We start from the raw sequence: 16,359 nt of genomic DNA on the forward strand, positions 1-16,359 counted from the left end.
TGGAGGCTCCCTTTAGTCATCATGGCTAACAGCCTCTGATAGAACTATCCTCCATGAATCTATCTAATCCCCTTTTAAAGATGTCTATGCCTGTGGCCATCACTACTTCCTCTGGCAGCGAATTCCACACTTTAATCGCTTGCTGAGTAAAGAAGTGTTTCCTGAGCAGAGAGGCAGGATGTATGCTCCCGTGCAAGCAGTTTGCTGGATACCAGAGTTGGCCAACTAATTCTGTATTTCCTACCAAGAATCTCCCCCATCCAACTGGGATAAAATTCTCAAGAACTGTAGTCCTGGTTTAAGAGACCCTCCTTTCCAAACGGCAAATGGAGAGTCGAAAGGATACCCTTTTAGAGGCAAATGGAAATCTCCCTTGCTCACCATGGGCATGGGAAGGAGTGTTCTCTCTCTCTCTCTCCTTTCCTGCCATTGAAATTCTAATCTGGATGCTTCACAAACAGGGAGGCCAGGTAATCTTGGGGGGGGGGCATTCCCACCACTGCTGGAGACGAGGGTGGGGGGGAAAGTGGAGGGTTCTTTGATATCACACATCACTTCCGATGCGGAACTGGAAGTGATGTCATCACACTGGGGCGACCCATTCACTGAGGGCTCTATGGTTTAACCAGAGAGTTTTGAGTGAATCCCAGAGCATCATCCCAACATGACGGCATCACTCCTGATTTTAGGCCAGAAGGGATGTCGCGGATTGGCGTGCGACACTGACGCACTCGTCGTCACCTTTAAAATTATCCTGATGGGTTCCAGCCTCCAGCTGGCAGCTCTCAGCCCTATAATTACACAGCCGCAGAAGAGGTGTTTATGCTAGGGCTGCGCTGCTAATTGTTTGAATCCAGAAGCCAAGGGAAATTTCCTTTGGATTAGTTACCCTTCTGATGTTAACAAACTGGGTATTTCCAGCTGGGATTCTGATTCACTGCATATTTATTTAGATATTTATACCCCACTTACACACTGAGTACATACACCACTAATGGCTCACATGTCAGATACCAGATGTCACTGGATAGTAAATCAATCTGTCATTTAAAAAAAAAAATTATACAAGCCCGTTGGAAGAGTCTTGCTAAGAGCTGCCTCCTATCCTCCCATATTAACAGAACAAAAGGTCCCATATCCTGCTTTCAATCACTTGTACTGCACTTTTTTTTTTTCCTTTACTGAAATGATAGCACTGCTGAGCTAAAGACATCTTTGTATCTTTTTCTCCTTCCTTATCCCCCTGACCTGTTTTTAGAATGCTTATAAAGTTAAAATAGGAGCTGCGGTGGCTCAAGTGGTTAAGACGCTGAACTGCAGACTGTGGAAGGTCAGTAGTTCAGCAGTTCGAGACCCAGGGTGCTGCATGACGGAGTTCTAGTTCCCGTCTCTAGTTCCAGCTCCTGCCAACCTAGCAGTTCGAAAGCAAGAAATTGCAAGTAGATAAATAGGTACCGCTTCGGTGGGAAGGTAACAGCATTCCGTGCGTCTTGGTGTTTAGTCATGCCGGCCACATGACCACGGAAACGTCTTCGGACAGCGCTGGCTCTTCGGCTTTGAAACGGAGATGAGCACCGCAACCCTAGAGTCGGATTCAACTGGCTTTCAAGCAAGGGAACCTTTACCTTTAAGGTTAAATTATCTGTAACTGCAAAGGTCTATGTTGGCATTGCTCAGAAATTTATCTATAGGTATGTTGAGACGCAATCCTCAATCAGAAATCTCCCCAAAAGATCACAGCTGTTATGACTATCTTTCCCAGTGATTTCTTAAAATCATCCAAGCAGTGATCATGTTGTGGATTATGAAATGGCTTCTAGGGGGATAAAATGTAAGTACAAACGAAGAGCCCTTCAGGATCACCAGAAGATCCTTCTAGCTGATTATCCTGTTTCTAACAGTGGACAGACAGGTTATCAGTAGGGCACTTACAAACAAGGTATGCAGTCGCCACCTCCATTGGCTGTCCTTAATATCTGGTACACTGAGGCAGGGGTCATTTCATAGAAAAAGAGGTGCAGGAGCTCATTAGCATAACTCATTAGCATAACTTATTTGCATATGCCACACCCCCTGACATCACCAGAGGTGTGTCAGAAGGCAACGCCCACCACTCAGGCTCCACTGGACTGTTTTGGATTGCTAGCTATGAGGGGGGGACATGCAGATTTGCCCTCACAGAGGAGGGAGAGCTTGTACCTGAATAAAACTTGGTCTTAAAGGTGCCACTGGACTATGGGGGGACACGCGCAGATCTACCCTCACAGAGGGAGAGCTTGTACTTGAAGGCAGGCGGGGGGGCCCTCTGCAATTTACCTGGCTGCTTCTTGTTCTTCATGGCCCGACTGAGGGCTGCTGGGAGCAGGGGGTGGGGCTTGTTGCATGTGCCCGCCCCTGGGGTCCTTACTGCCGGAGCTCTATTTCCAGGGGGGGGACTGTCTTTGCAACACTGGCCAACCCTTCCTGGTCTTTGCAACTCCTTGCCCTCTTGTTCGTCCCCTCCGAGCAGCTGATTGGCACTATAATACCTTTAAGAATCAGCACCATTTTTCAGCAGATGGTTTCCAAAGGGAATATCTGAATTTGAAAAGGAGACCTTTAAGTTTCTAATGAATGCTAACCGAAAACTGGGTGAAGCCAGGGGCCAGATAGGTTACAGAAATTGTTTCCCAGGAACTGGAAGCTGGTTTCCTGGTTAATAGCAGTGGATGGAAGAGGAAGCAGCGATAGAAGTAATCATGCTTAAAAAAATTTACAAAGTCTCGAAGGGATGTCTCCACGGATCCTGGTGAACAGCAAAAGGGGGCACGGGTATGTTCAGAACAGAAACATCTCATTGTGAATGGGAAATTCCACAAGGGAAATAATTTCAGAGGTGCTGCATCTATCCACAGGTGGGCCCACTGTTGTAATTCCACAAGCAGCCAAATAAAGTAAAGGCATGACTCAGCAACACTTTAAAAAGCCATGCAGAAACACCCCAAGTTCTTTTCTGTTCAGAAATGTGAATCACAATGGGAACCATTTCAGCTGTTGACGGAATGTCCAAGAGACCTCCATGAGGCTCAAAGAAAGCAAATTCCCAGGGATATCTAAAGGGCTGTTTAACTGCAAAACAGTCATCCTTTAAAAAAAGAAACGAAAGAAAAGCTAAGGGATTTCTGCCTTTGGCATGAATGCCAAATTCAAGGGCCTGTCTATTTGCTCTTCATTGGAGTAATAATTCTGATCAAAACGTTACTATTACCAGTCACAAAACCTATTTACCGCTCAACAGCAAGTCCCACTGATTTCAATATTACTTTCTACCTACTGAAGTGTACTTATAATAATACTTTGTGCACATATACAGCACTTTCCCCCCCTCCTCAGAGCGCTTCACATATATTTTCTCAATAATCCTTACAACAAGCATATGAGGTTAGGTGAAATTATTTTTCTCCCCAGATTACAGATATGAGTCTAAGGCTGAGAGATAGCGGCTTAAATAAGACTCCCACTGAGTTCGGGGCTGAAGTGAGATTTTAATGGATTTGTGTGTGTCTGTGTGGCTCAGAGTCATTCTTTTAACCACTCAGCTACACTAGGATTTAGGTTTTCCAGCTGGTTAGTATAGAGATTGTTACGTTCTGGTCTGGGCACTGCACCAATTAAATCAGGAGTGAAGCTGGATCAGCCAGTATCAAAAGAAACACATACATAATTAGTACCGCGGTGCATCTGTAATGCAGTAAGAACCTTTTTTGGCAGCAATTTGGCCTCTCGGTTCCTGCCTCACGTGCCGCCTTTAGAATACTCACAGACATCCCAAGTGCTGTGAAAATGAAACAGGGGGAAAGCTCCCATTACTATTACCTTGTCATATGTTCAGCCACACCTGGAGAAATCCAGCGCTAGCACAAAAGAGAGAGAGAGAGAGAGAGAGAAATCCTCACAAAGGAATTGCCAAAAAAAGAGGCTGTGAAGCTTCACAGGCGAGATGGGGATGGGAGAAAGGTGTCTGGAGAGGAAAGATAAATTTCAGAAACTGGTTGACTAACCAGTGAAATCTGGCAAGAGGGAGACTGGGCCCTTTCTTGCTCCAAGGAAGCGTCTTCTGTGCGCTATGAGAGACCCACGTGGTGTGGGAGGGGGGCAGGATAACGGTCTCCCTCCATCTGGGCAAGCAAGTAGGACCTCTGCGACGTAGAGGTCTCACTGCTACTGTGGGGTGGAATCCTGTTCAAGCCTCACCTTCATGTTTTCTCCCCTTGGGACTCCGCGACACACTAGAATTTCTTCCTTGTATGTTTTAAAGTATACCCCCCAGCCCCGCTTTGCAAATTAAGCTGCCAGGATTGTTTCAATGCAGACTAAAGTGGAGAATCCCGTCCAAAGCGAGCTAAGCATGCAATGAACAGACTGGCATCAAAGACGCTAGATATATTCAACCATGATGTCAGTATATTATTGATCTCAAAGTGCAAACTGTAAATGACATTATTGTAACAGTAAATACAATTAATAAACATTCATGAAGTAATTGGGATTATAAAGATACATGAAGTTATCTCCGTTTCGTCTCTTCGTCTTCAGTAAGGGTTTCAAACAGTCCTATTATGACACACAGAAACCGCAGCTAGGAAAATAATAGGACTGTTTGAAACCCTTACTGAAGACGAAGAGACGAAACGGAGATAACTTCATGTATCTTTATAATCACAATTACTTCATGAATGTTTATTAATTGTATTTACTGTTACAATAATGTCATTTATAGTTTACACTTTGAGATCAATAATATACTGACATTATGGCTGAATATATCTAGCTTCTTTGATGCCAGTCTGTTCATTACCTGTTTAGCTAGGATTGTTTCAATGGGCCGAAAGGTATATAGAAAGACAGCATGGGGGATGATTTTGTTTCGCTATCCTTTCTTCTCCTCAGGTTACCGACCTTTAGGAAATGGCAGCTTCAGAGGACCATAAAGTGTAGAAGTCCTAGAGTGACATCGCCATCTCCCCTGAGCTCCCTCCCCAAACTTTGCCCTCCCCAGACACCACTGCCAAACCTCTAAGAAACCTTGTCTCAACTGGTCCTTTCTCCTGGAAAAGACCTCTCCGCTCCTGTTGACTTTATGTTGGGTTGCCAACTCAAGTTGGGGAATTTCTGGATATTTGGGGGTGGAGTTTGGGGAGGGCAGGGTTTGAGGAGGAGAGTTACCTCAGCGGGATATGATGCCATAGAGCCCACCCTCCAAAGCAACCGTTTTCTCCAGGAGACCTGATCTCTGTAACCTGGAGATGTCTGAGTTGCAATTCCACGAGAGGAGCCCTTTGAGCCCTACTTTTATTGCCACTGAGGAAAAACAATAGTGTACATGTACATTTCCCCCACAGGGTCTTAAAACAGCTCGGCAGGGATTTCCAAACGAAGGAAATGGCACTTGGTTGGGGGGTTGTGTCTTTCTTTCTGTGTGCCCCCCTCCCATGTGGTTCAGCTTTGAAATTTCTCCAGGCCCTACGTGTGCTCAACGCATGTGACGTTGGGTTGCTCACTGGCCAGGAGGAAGACATCCTGTCCCCTCTTAAGAGAGGATTCCTGTGAGGAAGGGGGCGATTTAAGCTTTTCATGGCAGGGAAGTGCAGGTGCTTTCACACACACTGAACAACGCGCTTCCAATCCACTTTCAGTGCACTTTGCAACTTGATTTTGCCGTGTGAAATGGCAAAAGCCACTTGCAAATAGTCACCGAAGTGGATTGAAATGGCATTATTTAACGTGTGTGAAAGTGCCAAAATTATCGACTGCAGATCAAAATAATATTAAAGGGACAGCCAACAGGACCTGTTTAAAAGCTGGCAGCCCTAGCCGAGGGGAGGGGGAGCTATTGCAGCACAAGAATCAAACCATTTTGAAAAAGGGCCTCTGGTTTCCTTTGTTACAGAACCCCAATGGCCCTCACCCTGGATTCTTTGCCACCTGAAAATGACTGGTTTCCATGTGTGTTTTTGCCTGAACAAACACTGCACAGCTTGTTTTCACACTGTTAACATCCTTAATTCAACATAACGCAGACTCAGTCTGTGCCGTGTCGTAAGTCTTAGAACACCTTTTCCCTTTACCATTTCTACAGGAACATTCCTCCAAATGCTCCCTAGCTCCCTAGCGTATGAAATATAAAACAAGTCATTTCTGTTTGCTTTACACAAAAAAAATAATAACTGATTCAGAATGGTATTCTGGGTTTCTACTGCTCAACGAGATCTTTGCGGAAGCCGCCGCGGTCCCTGTCTGCTCTGTGATAATATTTAACTAGAGAGGAAATCCCAGATTTCCGAGACACACTTCTTACTGACAATAAATACAACTCGGGGAAATGAAGTGGGAGGTTATGAAGAGCAACTGGGGAGGGGGAAACGTACGCACCACCAGTGTCTAGTGAGAGAAGAAATATATCTAAACATCAGACCAGAGATATTTTCGCACTGACCACATGGAAGCTTAAGGATTCAAATGCTCCACAAGCCATTAGTTTCTCAGACTCCTCTGAGGGATTAAAGTTCGTCTTAATCAACCGCTAAAGCAGCGATGAAGGCCCAACTCTTTATACTTGGAAAGCATAGTAACATGGGACTTCACAGAGGCTTGGCTTTCAGGGCAATCTCAGGAATTCAAAGAAAAGCTTGGTGTCTACGGAAAGGCCACAGATCATAGAACAGAATCATAGAATCAAAGAGTCCGAAGGGACCTCTAGGGTCATCTAGTCCAACTCCCTGCACAATGGAGGAAATTCACAAATACCTCCCCCACACACCTCCAGTGACCCATGCTCCACACTCAGAAGATGACAAAAAACCTCCAGGATCTCCAGCCAAACTGGCCTGGAGAAAAATTACACCTTTGAGAGACGTACAGACACAAACCACGGCACTTCTTTGTTCATGGAAATCCCACCTGGTTCTGTAACCCTATGCACAGTAATTCTGTCTGAACCTCCTTAGGGAAACCTCATCCAGATATAAAGAACAAAGTTTGAGTCTAGTGGCACCTTTAAGACCAACAAAGTTGACTTCTGGATATAAGTATCCGTGTGAATGCACACTTTTGCATGCACACGAAAGCTTATACCTTGAATTAGGGTCTTAAAGATGCCACTGGACTCAAACTTCGTTCTGTTGCTTATTCAGGGTATAAAGAGAAGATTATTGCAGAAGGTAATCTTTTCCAAAGTTTTTCCTGATGCTCAATCCTCAAGAATCAGTGCCTTAAACTAGGAATTTCTTTTCCAAGGCCAGATCCCAATTCTACATCTTTCCCTTCTGGGAAATCAGGCCTAGACCAAGTTATAGAATAATATGGAACTTTAAGGGTATGTTTGGTGGAATTCCAAATTTTCCTCCTGTACATCAGTCTTCTCACTGACTAACCTTTGATAGGCTTTTAAAGAACTGTAGGTTGGGTTTGTTCTGTTTTTCAGAACACAGGATAAAAATTACCAGCATAGCTGACAAAAACAATGGTAGGGAAGGGGCATGGCTTTTAAAGAACTGTAGGTTCGGTTTGTTCTGTTTTTCAGAACACAGGATAAAAATTACCAGCATAGCTGACAAAAACAATGGTAGAGAAGGGGCATGGCTCGGTGGCAGAGAATCTGCTTGGCATGCAGAAGGTCCCAGGTTCAATCCCTGACATCTCCAGTTTAAAGGATGAGGTAGTAGGTGATGTGAAAGGCCTCAGCCCGAGACCTTGGAGAGCCACTGCCAGTATGAGTAGACAATACTGACTGTGATGGACCAATATAAGGCAGTTTCATTTTCCCACCATATCACCGGATTGTTATTTGTCAGGGTTTTTTTAGACTAACATCTGTTGATGGAAGACACAGGGGGGAAACTTAGCATAGCCAACCACAGTCTGGGAAATCCCTGGAGATAGGGAGCTGGTCACATGGAAGAGAGAATTTGGAGAGGGTTTTCAGCTAAAATCTATGGTATACCATAGAGCTTGCCCTCTGAAGCTGCCATTTTCTTCCGGGGAAACTGATTTCAGTCAACTGGAGATCAGTTGTCATTCCAGGAGAACTCCAGGGCCCACCTGGAGGTTGCAAACCAAGGAGAGAGATCACCGGAAGGAAGTGGAAAAGGAAACAAACAACCGTGATATATTATGCCACAAAAGTCTCCAAAGACTAGAAATTTCTTTTTCCAATATTCAGTTTACTGGCTGCAATTCAAACACCATCAACACCAACGGATCATGCATATCATCTCGTTTCGTGTACAACTTTGTCAAAGTGAATAGTGTTGAAATACAAGATTAATCCATTTAACAAACTCACTGGTAGTATTTCATAGTTACATTCTTCAAAATCCATCATTTTGAAGAATGTCACTATGAAATACTACCAGTGAGTTTGCTACATGGATGAATCTAGTATTTCGACGCTATTGAAACACAAAACAAGATGATATGCATGAACCGTTGGTGCTGATGGCGTTTGAATTGAATCCGGTAAACTGAATATTGGCAAAAGAAATTTCTAGTCTTTGGAGACTTTTGTGGCATAATATATCACAGTGGTTTGTTTCCAGTTTGGTGCAGTGGTTAAGTGCGCGGACTCTAATCTGGGAGAACCGGGTTTGATTCCCCACTCCTCCACTTGCACCTGCTGGATGACCTTGGGCAAGCCGTAGCTCTGATAAGAGCTGTTCTTGAAAAAGAGCAGTTTCTGTCAGAGCTCTCGCAGCCCCACCTACCTCAAAGGGTGTCTGTTGTAGGGAGGGGAAGGGAAAGGAGTTTGTAAGCCGCTCTGAGACACCTTTGGGTAGTGAAGGGCGGGGTATAAATTCAATCTCTTCTCTTTTCCACCCCCACCTGGAGGTTGGCAAGCCTATGGAAACTGTAAAATAAAACTAAAACACCAGTGAATACCATGTATCTCTCTCTGTCTCTGTCTCTCTCACACACACACCATTCTACATTTCTGGTGACTGACAGCCCACAGTTTTCGTAGCATACAAATGGCAGAAATGAGTTGTAGAGGGAAGGAATCTTTCTTTTCAAACCGAAATGTTTGACAGACTCAACAGGTGTTTGTTTCTTTTTAAATACAACCTGATGAAATCTCAAATGGGGGGGGGGGGAGGAGAGAAGTCTATCTCCACAGTACATGAGAGATTACACTTCAACAGGCCAGGTTTACTACCCTTTAGGCAGATGCAGAACGGTCTTTCTGTCTTTATTTCCCCAGCGCTCCGTTTTAGAAAATAAAATAAATACAAACAGGGACGGCGGCTGCAGCTTTTCAAATGGAAACCCGTCTCCCTACTGCTGCTCTGGAGGAGAGGGCGAGACACAAGCAAGCGGCCCACGACCTGAAAACAATTCCAAAACCTGTGACCGGAAAGTCCAACACCTGAAATTCCTGATGCCACCGCTAACATCTAAAACAAAATTAGAAGAGGGGCAGAGGACTAAACAAGACAATGAGGACTCCGCCACCATTTTTAAAGTCATTTAAAAATACTGAGAAGACTGGGGTGCCACCACTAACGTCTAAAACAAAATTAGAAGAGGGACAGAGGACTAAACAAGACAATGAGGATTCCGCCACCATTGTTAAAGTCATTTAAAAATGCTGAGAAGACTGGGCCCAGAACATGGAGGGCTGAGGCATGCTTGTTTCTCCACCACCCCGACCCTTATCGACGGCCAAAATGGCTGTCGCTTCAGTACTTGAAAAGGCACGGGGGACAAGACCACTCCAATGCAGGCCCTCGTGGAATTTTTAAATCACTTTAAAATGACAGCATTATCCTCGTGGCGGCCGTCATGTCTAGTTCGGCCCTCAGAATCATGCCTTGTGTAGTAATGGAGGGACAGTTCGTACACAGGTGCTCTTCACTTGTACTTGTGACCAATGGTCCCTCTAAGCTGTGGAGTCTGGTGAGCAAAAATTCTGCTTGGTGAGCTACTGGCATGAAAGTTGTGAGCGAGCGACTGGGCGACTGCATCAATTCGTTTGCTCTGGAGCCCTCCTTCCTGAGCTGAGACAGAGACCTGTGTGCCGGAGGCTAAAAAAACTTTGAGCTAGCTTACACTAACTCAGCTTAGAGGGAACACTGGCTGTGACCACAGTGCTTGTGGGATGTTACAATCGAGGGTACCGGGGATCTAGCCACCACACATAAATGTGGATGCTTGTGTCCTGCAACCCTCCCAATACGTACGGTCACTGTGTTGCAAGAAAAGGAGCAACATCCACATTTGCCACATATGCACACAAAACTTCGGTGTTCATGAATATGACCCCAGCCAGTCAGTCTGTGTGTACCAAAACGCGCTCTCTCTCTCTCTCTCTCTCTGTGTGTGTGTGTGGGGGGGTAAATACAACACAGTGGCCATGTGTATCGGGAGGACTGTGGATAGTGCACGCTCCAGGTACACTTAAATAACATCTGAAAAAGTCTTTATGCGAGCAAATACGGCATCGGACACTCACCAAGCACTGGAGAGAGAACATACATTATCACCTCAATCACACTGTAAACCCCTCACCAGAGAAGCAGCATTTTGTGACAATCAATGAGGCAGGGAAGTTCTGTTCTGCTGATGGAAAATTTAGTTGGGATCCAACTCAGGTCTTGCCCTCGAATGACTCAGAAAAGCAGAGTGCAGGCAGTTATGTGGAGATCCTGTTATAAGCACATAAAACGATGGATCTGGTTGGTGTTGGACTCCGTCCAACCATCATCTTATCTACTTTTCACAAGCAAAAGAGTTATTCATTAATTCCATTTACTCCCCAATCCTTTCCCCTCAACGGGGACCCAAAGCGTCTTGCATCCTTCTCCTCTCCTCCATTTCATTCTCACAACAACCCTGTGGGGTAGGTTAGTCTGAGTGCGTGCGACTGACCCAAGGTCACCGAGCAAGTTTTCACGGCAACGCGGAGATCCAAAACTGGGTCTCCCAGCTCCTACTCTACCAACCCTAACCATTATAACTGCATCGCCTCTTTTAAAATGTCTTTAATATTCTATGTCGGAGCACTTAAGCCGTCTGCGTGGAGAGGCACAGTAAGAGATTCCGGGGTGGGGGGTGGGGACTCTGAAAGGGGGGGGGGAGGATGCGTTGGGGCAAGGATTTTTTAAAAAAACCCTATCAATTTGTAGAAATGAATTCTGAGAAGAAGACAGAGCAATGAATGTGTGTGGGTGGGTGGGGGTTGCTGAGATCAGAAGAATGAACTACGCCGGGAGAGGAGGACAAATTTGGAGCCTACGAGAGGGAAAGAAGAGACGAAATAACAGATTTCACCGCAAATAAATAGGGGAGAATATCTTATGTCCCGTTGCTTTCAAATGGGGAGAGTTTAAGCCCGTGTTGCATTTGTCCGGTGAAGTCAACCCGCCTTCAGAAAGATGGCCTGCTGTGTAAATACCTCCTGGAAGAGAAAAGTCTCACCTTCCCCATGCAGTTTTGTTCTATTAGGAGAGGAGTCGGGAATGCAGGGCAGAATCAGTGCAGGGGGGGTGAGGGGGGCTTAGCTTCTGCTGGTCAGCTCTTTCCTCACCGCAGGTCCTGACCCCAAAACCTCCATTAGTGTTGTCTGCTCTGCGGCCTTAAAACAAAAGATTTATTTCTCCGGAGCCACAAGGACTGCAGGCCCCTTCCAAAGGAAACAGGATTCCAAATCAGCGTCCCATTTGTTAACTTTTGGGAGCAAAGGCCTCTGCTACAGCGCAATATTTCATACGAAGCCACAAGCTGTGCGATTAAACCTCAAAGCAGGCATTTGCGGATCTGATTCTCAACTAATGAACACATTTCTTTGGGGGGAGGGTTTGTGCCTACTGCAGACAAACAGAACTAGAATCCGTCGTCTGCAGGGCCGGCTCGCTCACTAGGCGAGCTAGACTCTCGCCTAGAACACGGGGCCATCATGAGGGCACCAAAAGCCCCCCACCAAAAGCCCCCTACCCTGCCAAAAGCGCCGCGCACCCTGGCCACCACCGCCTCTTTGCCCGCCCCCCATATGACTTTCTGGGTGCTTGCCCTGGCCGAGGGGTCTCCCGTGGGAGGCGGGGTGGGTTGGCAGGCAGCCTCACCCCCCCGGACCCTCTCCTGCCTCCATCAGTCACCTCTTGGCTCCGGGGCAGGCGGCCGAGCAAGCGCCTGAGCAGAGGAGCACAAAGGCCGGCAAGAGCAATGGGGGAGAGGCTCCTGAGGAGAGATGCCGCCATCCGGAGGGCCCGCAGGACTGGGCACGTGGGGAAGGAGAGGTGTCCCATTGGCGCCGCAGCGGGCCAAAGGGGGGCAGGCAGGAGGGGGAAAACCCCAGCCACCCGTGGCGGCGGGGCCCAAGGCGGCGCAGCATGGGCAGGCAGAGTTGATGCCCCAGACGCCGGCGGGGAAGAGAGGCCAGGCCATCAAGTCTGTGTGCTTCCGCTGGGCCCTGTGGCCGGGGAGGAGTGAACACCCGAGGTAGGAAGGAACCCGAACCCGACTGGAAGTTCCTTGGGGCCGGGCGCTCTCGTTTGCACCACTGCCGCCGGTCCGATCCAGCCTTCCCTGTCCCTTCCCCGGGTGGCAGAACCTGGGGATTTCTGTCCCAATCTCGAATGCGGTCGGATGGGGAGAGACCCCGAGAGAAGCAGTTTGACGGAGTTTCCCCATTTTTATGCGGTCCTGGGCAGCCTCAGTGGGATTCAGGCCTCGGTTCTTTTAACACATTCCCTGGGAGGGCTGTGCCTGCCTGGAAAGAGAGCATTCACACGTGCTTCGATGCCCTCTCCCTCCCCTGCCTTCTCCAGCCAGGCACAGAAGCCCTTCCCAGCAAAAACTGTGACCTGGGGACGGTGTTTAGAATGGGCCTCTGTGTGTGTGTGTGGCACGCGTTCAGCAGCTGGACTTCCTTCTCTCCAGGCAACCCCTTAATTGGTGGACGCGCGGGAGGGGGGGCACTAGAAGGTAGCCCACCTAGGGCATAAAAACACCTCGGGCCGGCCCTGGTTGTCTGAACATATAAGCTAGCCGCCACTTAGAAGCCTGTGTGCGAATTCTCTTCATCTTGGGGATTTCTTCTCACCCTCCCTTCTCTAAGGAAAGAGAAGCTTGTGGGACCCCCCTGATCCAGGAGTTTCTGAATAGACTCCTGGAAGATGGCTGCCAACTCCTGGGTGGGAAATTCCTGGATATTTCAGGGTGGGGGTTTATAATGCCATACAGCCCACCCTACAAAGCAGCCATTTTCTCCAGGACAACTGATCTCTTTAATGTGATCAGCTGTAATTCAAGAACTCCAGGCCCCTCCTAGAGTTTATCAACCCTAGACCCCCCTCTTTCTCCTCCCTTCTCTCTCTCTCTCTCTCTCTTTTGCTGGCTGAAGAAAACAGTCTAGTTTGTTAAGAATCGACAGCAAAGGAACTTCAGAAGGTAGGCACTGGGAGCAGATAGGTAATATGGGGGGGAGCTTCGCCCTTTGGGGTCCTATCAGCTTTTTTGTTCAAAATCATAAGAAGAAGAAGAGATTGGATTTATACCCCGCCCTTCACTACCCAAAGGAGTCTCAGAGCAGCTTACAAACTCCTTTCCCTTCCCCTCCCCACAACAGACACCCTGTGAGGTAGGTGGGGCTGAGAGAGCTCTTGACAGAAACTGCTCTTTTTCAGGAACAGCTCATTATCAGAACTATGGCTTGCCCAAGGTCATCCAGCCGGGTGCAAGTGAAGGAGTGGGGAATCAAACCTGGTTCTCCCAGATTAGAGTCCGTGCACTTAACCACTACACCAAACTGGCTCGCCTAATAGGGAGTAAAACAGCTCTTCCATGGCCACTACTCCCATTTTTTCTCTATTAAAACCATTCCGGGGGGGGGGGGTGAGAGAACACACCCACTTTCACCTGGCAACCCTCCATGATAGTTGCATTGCTATATAAGCCACTTTGAGCAAGATACTCTAAGTAGCCTCTCCAAGCAATTAAAACAAAAGGTGATTTAATCAACGTTACTTTTGTTAAGTATATTCAAAATACTCACCGCAATATTGTAATCTCTCTCTTCATTGTTTCATCATCCCATATTTTAAAAAGATAATTTATTCACTGAAATATTTGAGCCCTTAAAAACCGTGCTATGAGGTCATGCTGAAGTTTAAAAAAAAAGTTTGTGGATTTTACAAAAGGGAAAAAAATGGATTCCATTTCTGAGAGGTAGAATGGCCAGCTTTTTGGACACCAACGAGTTAGTGGCATGACTGTTCTGCTAGCTCTGAACCGTATCAAACAGTGCAAAGCACCTACCTCACTTTCACATTTGCGCTACAACACTGATGTACAACCAGAAGCTTATCTGTATCTAGAATGTGCATACTGTTGCTACCCCACGCACATGCTTGTTTGGAGTAACTACACACAGATGTTTTATCCTTTGCTGCACTTCAACAACACTGTACATGCAATTTAGGCAGTTTATAAAAGGTGCACCCTATAAGCGATAGCCTTAAGGCTACCAGTTAGTCATGTTTTCTGCTAATAAGAATATGCACAGGATACTAACTGTGACATCCCTGCAGCATCATGAAATATGACAGTACGGGCCAAACTATACATTATACTTCACACGAGTTTGCCATGGGGAACTTGCAGTGACAGTCCCCAGGGGGAACCTCTTGTGTAAGAGCTCAGGAGGGGCAACCTCCCAATGGGTAAAACGATGCCCCCATACACCCGGGTTGTTACAGCTCCTAAAAAGGGGGGGGGCAGGAGTTCATTTTCCCACCACAACAAAGTGAACCCCCGCTGCACTTCTACATAGTTTGGCCCTATTTCAACCCCACATGGACAATTCAGGGAATCAGGTAGGAAAATTACATGAACTCTAGACTGCCAGTAAAAATCAAGAAAATTTCGAGAACAATTACTGATGTTTTAGGTTGGTGGGTCTCACGTTAGATTTTCGTCCTTGCACGCAAACAATGCACTATGTGAACCAGAAGCTCTCTCGCTGTATTGACTTCCAATCTGCAACAATGCCAAATGGAACTCTGAGAACGTATAAATTGATGCAGCTGACATCCATGAGCTATCAGCTCAAGTTATATTGTCCATGAGAACAATGGGACCACATTCAGATGTCACGAACAAACCAGATAGCTTACTGATGAAAAAAAAAAAGGCCTGCTTTCTTTTGGGGCTCACGCATCAATTTATTTCTGGCTTAGAAGAATCCCAGTTTGTGGGTTAAGGAATAGCACCCAATTTGCCAAAGAGCTGGAATTCAAATGACATGACAAGCTGAGGTTATATCAAAAAGGGGAGGTGGAGGGAGGCCATGAAACTATGTCGGGTGCCCTTTTGTCAGGACCAAACTAATTTGTTAGTGATGTCTGAATACAGCCTGGAACACTCCCATCGTATGTAAACACTATCCCATAAAGTGTAAGAATTGGTTTGGGTGACTTTCCAAGCCACAATATAAATCTATCTAGCTAAAACTGGTCTGAAGAGTCATGAGTTGTACTTTCCTAGGCTCCTGGCTAATACCAAGATTAATTGCAAAGTATGAAGATCCATGACCTTCCCAATCCAGTGAAAGTGCATCGTGACTGAGTAACCCCCACAGGAAGCAAGGTACTTTGCCAAAACAAATGTGATTCAATCAGGGTCCCCATGGCACCACATTTTATATATTACAAAAAAAAAACAACAACAACCAACCAACCCCTTATGCATTCTCATACACTGAGACTGATCTAACACATCAGATTTCCAAGTAGGAAATCTCAGCATACCAAGTGGTCTTCTGCATCGCCTTTTCTCAGAGACTCCACTGAATCGATAACTGTGCTGGAGAAAGGAGCAGAGGGAACTTTGCATTTGTGAAGGGGACGAGCATGCTCCTCTAACTATAGCACAGAAAGCTCTCCGGGGAGAATAGGTGCAACAGTAGCCACATCAGATCTAGATTAGGCTGGTATCTCTAGGGGATACACTCAGGGATTCTTCAAATTATACCATTTGTGCAGTACTGGATGCTTACAGAAAAGTAGCCAGGATTAATCGAACGCAGTTAGATTGCACAAGAGTCAGTCCAACTTATGTCATATGCCATAAATGTCATTTATGGATCCCTACCCAGTGTTTAGAATTACTGGGTTGGATCCAATCAATCGTGAACGGAACCAGTCCATGAAACCAGATCTTTTCCTGGGGCAGCCCTTTGAGCCTGCTTGAAAAACTGCCCCTGGAGATCAGTCGCTTTCAGAGTGAGATGCAGAATGGAGGAAGTGGGACAGCTATGGCAAGAAGGGAGACGCCATATAAATATAAACATATAAACTGTGGGGGGGCCCATGCTTGTACAAGCTCCCG

This window comes from Gekko japonicus, unplaced genomic scaffold (genome assembly GCF_001447785.1).
Source record: "Gekko japonicus isolate JY-2015 unplaced genomic scaffold, Gekko_japonicus_V1.1 scaffold1141, whole genome shotgun sequence".
NCBI classification, from domain to species: domain Eukaryota; kingdom Metazoa; phylum Chordata; class Lepidosauria; order Squamata; family Gekkonidae; genus Gekko; species Gekko japonicus.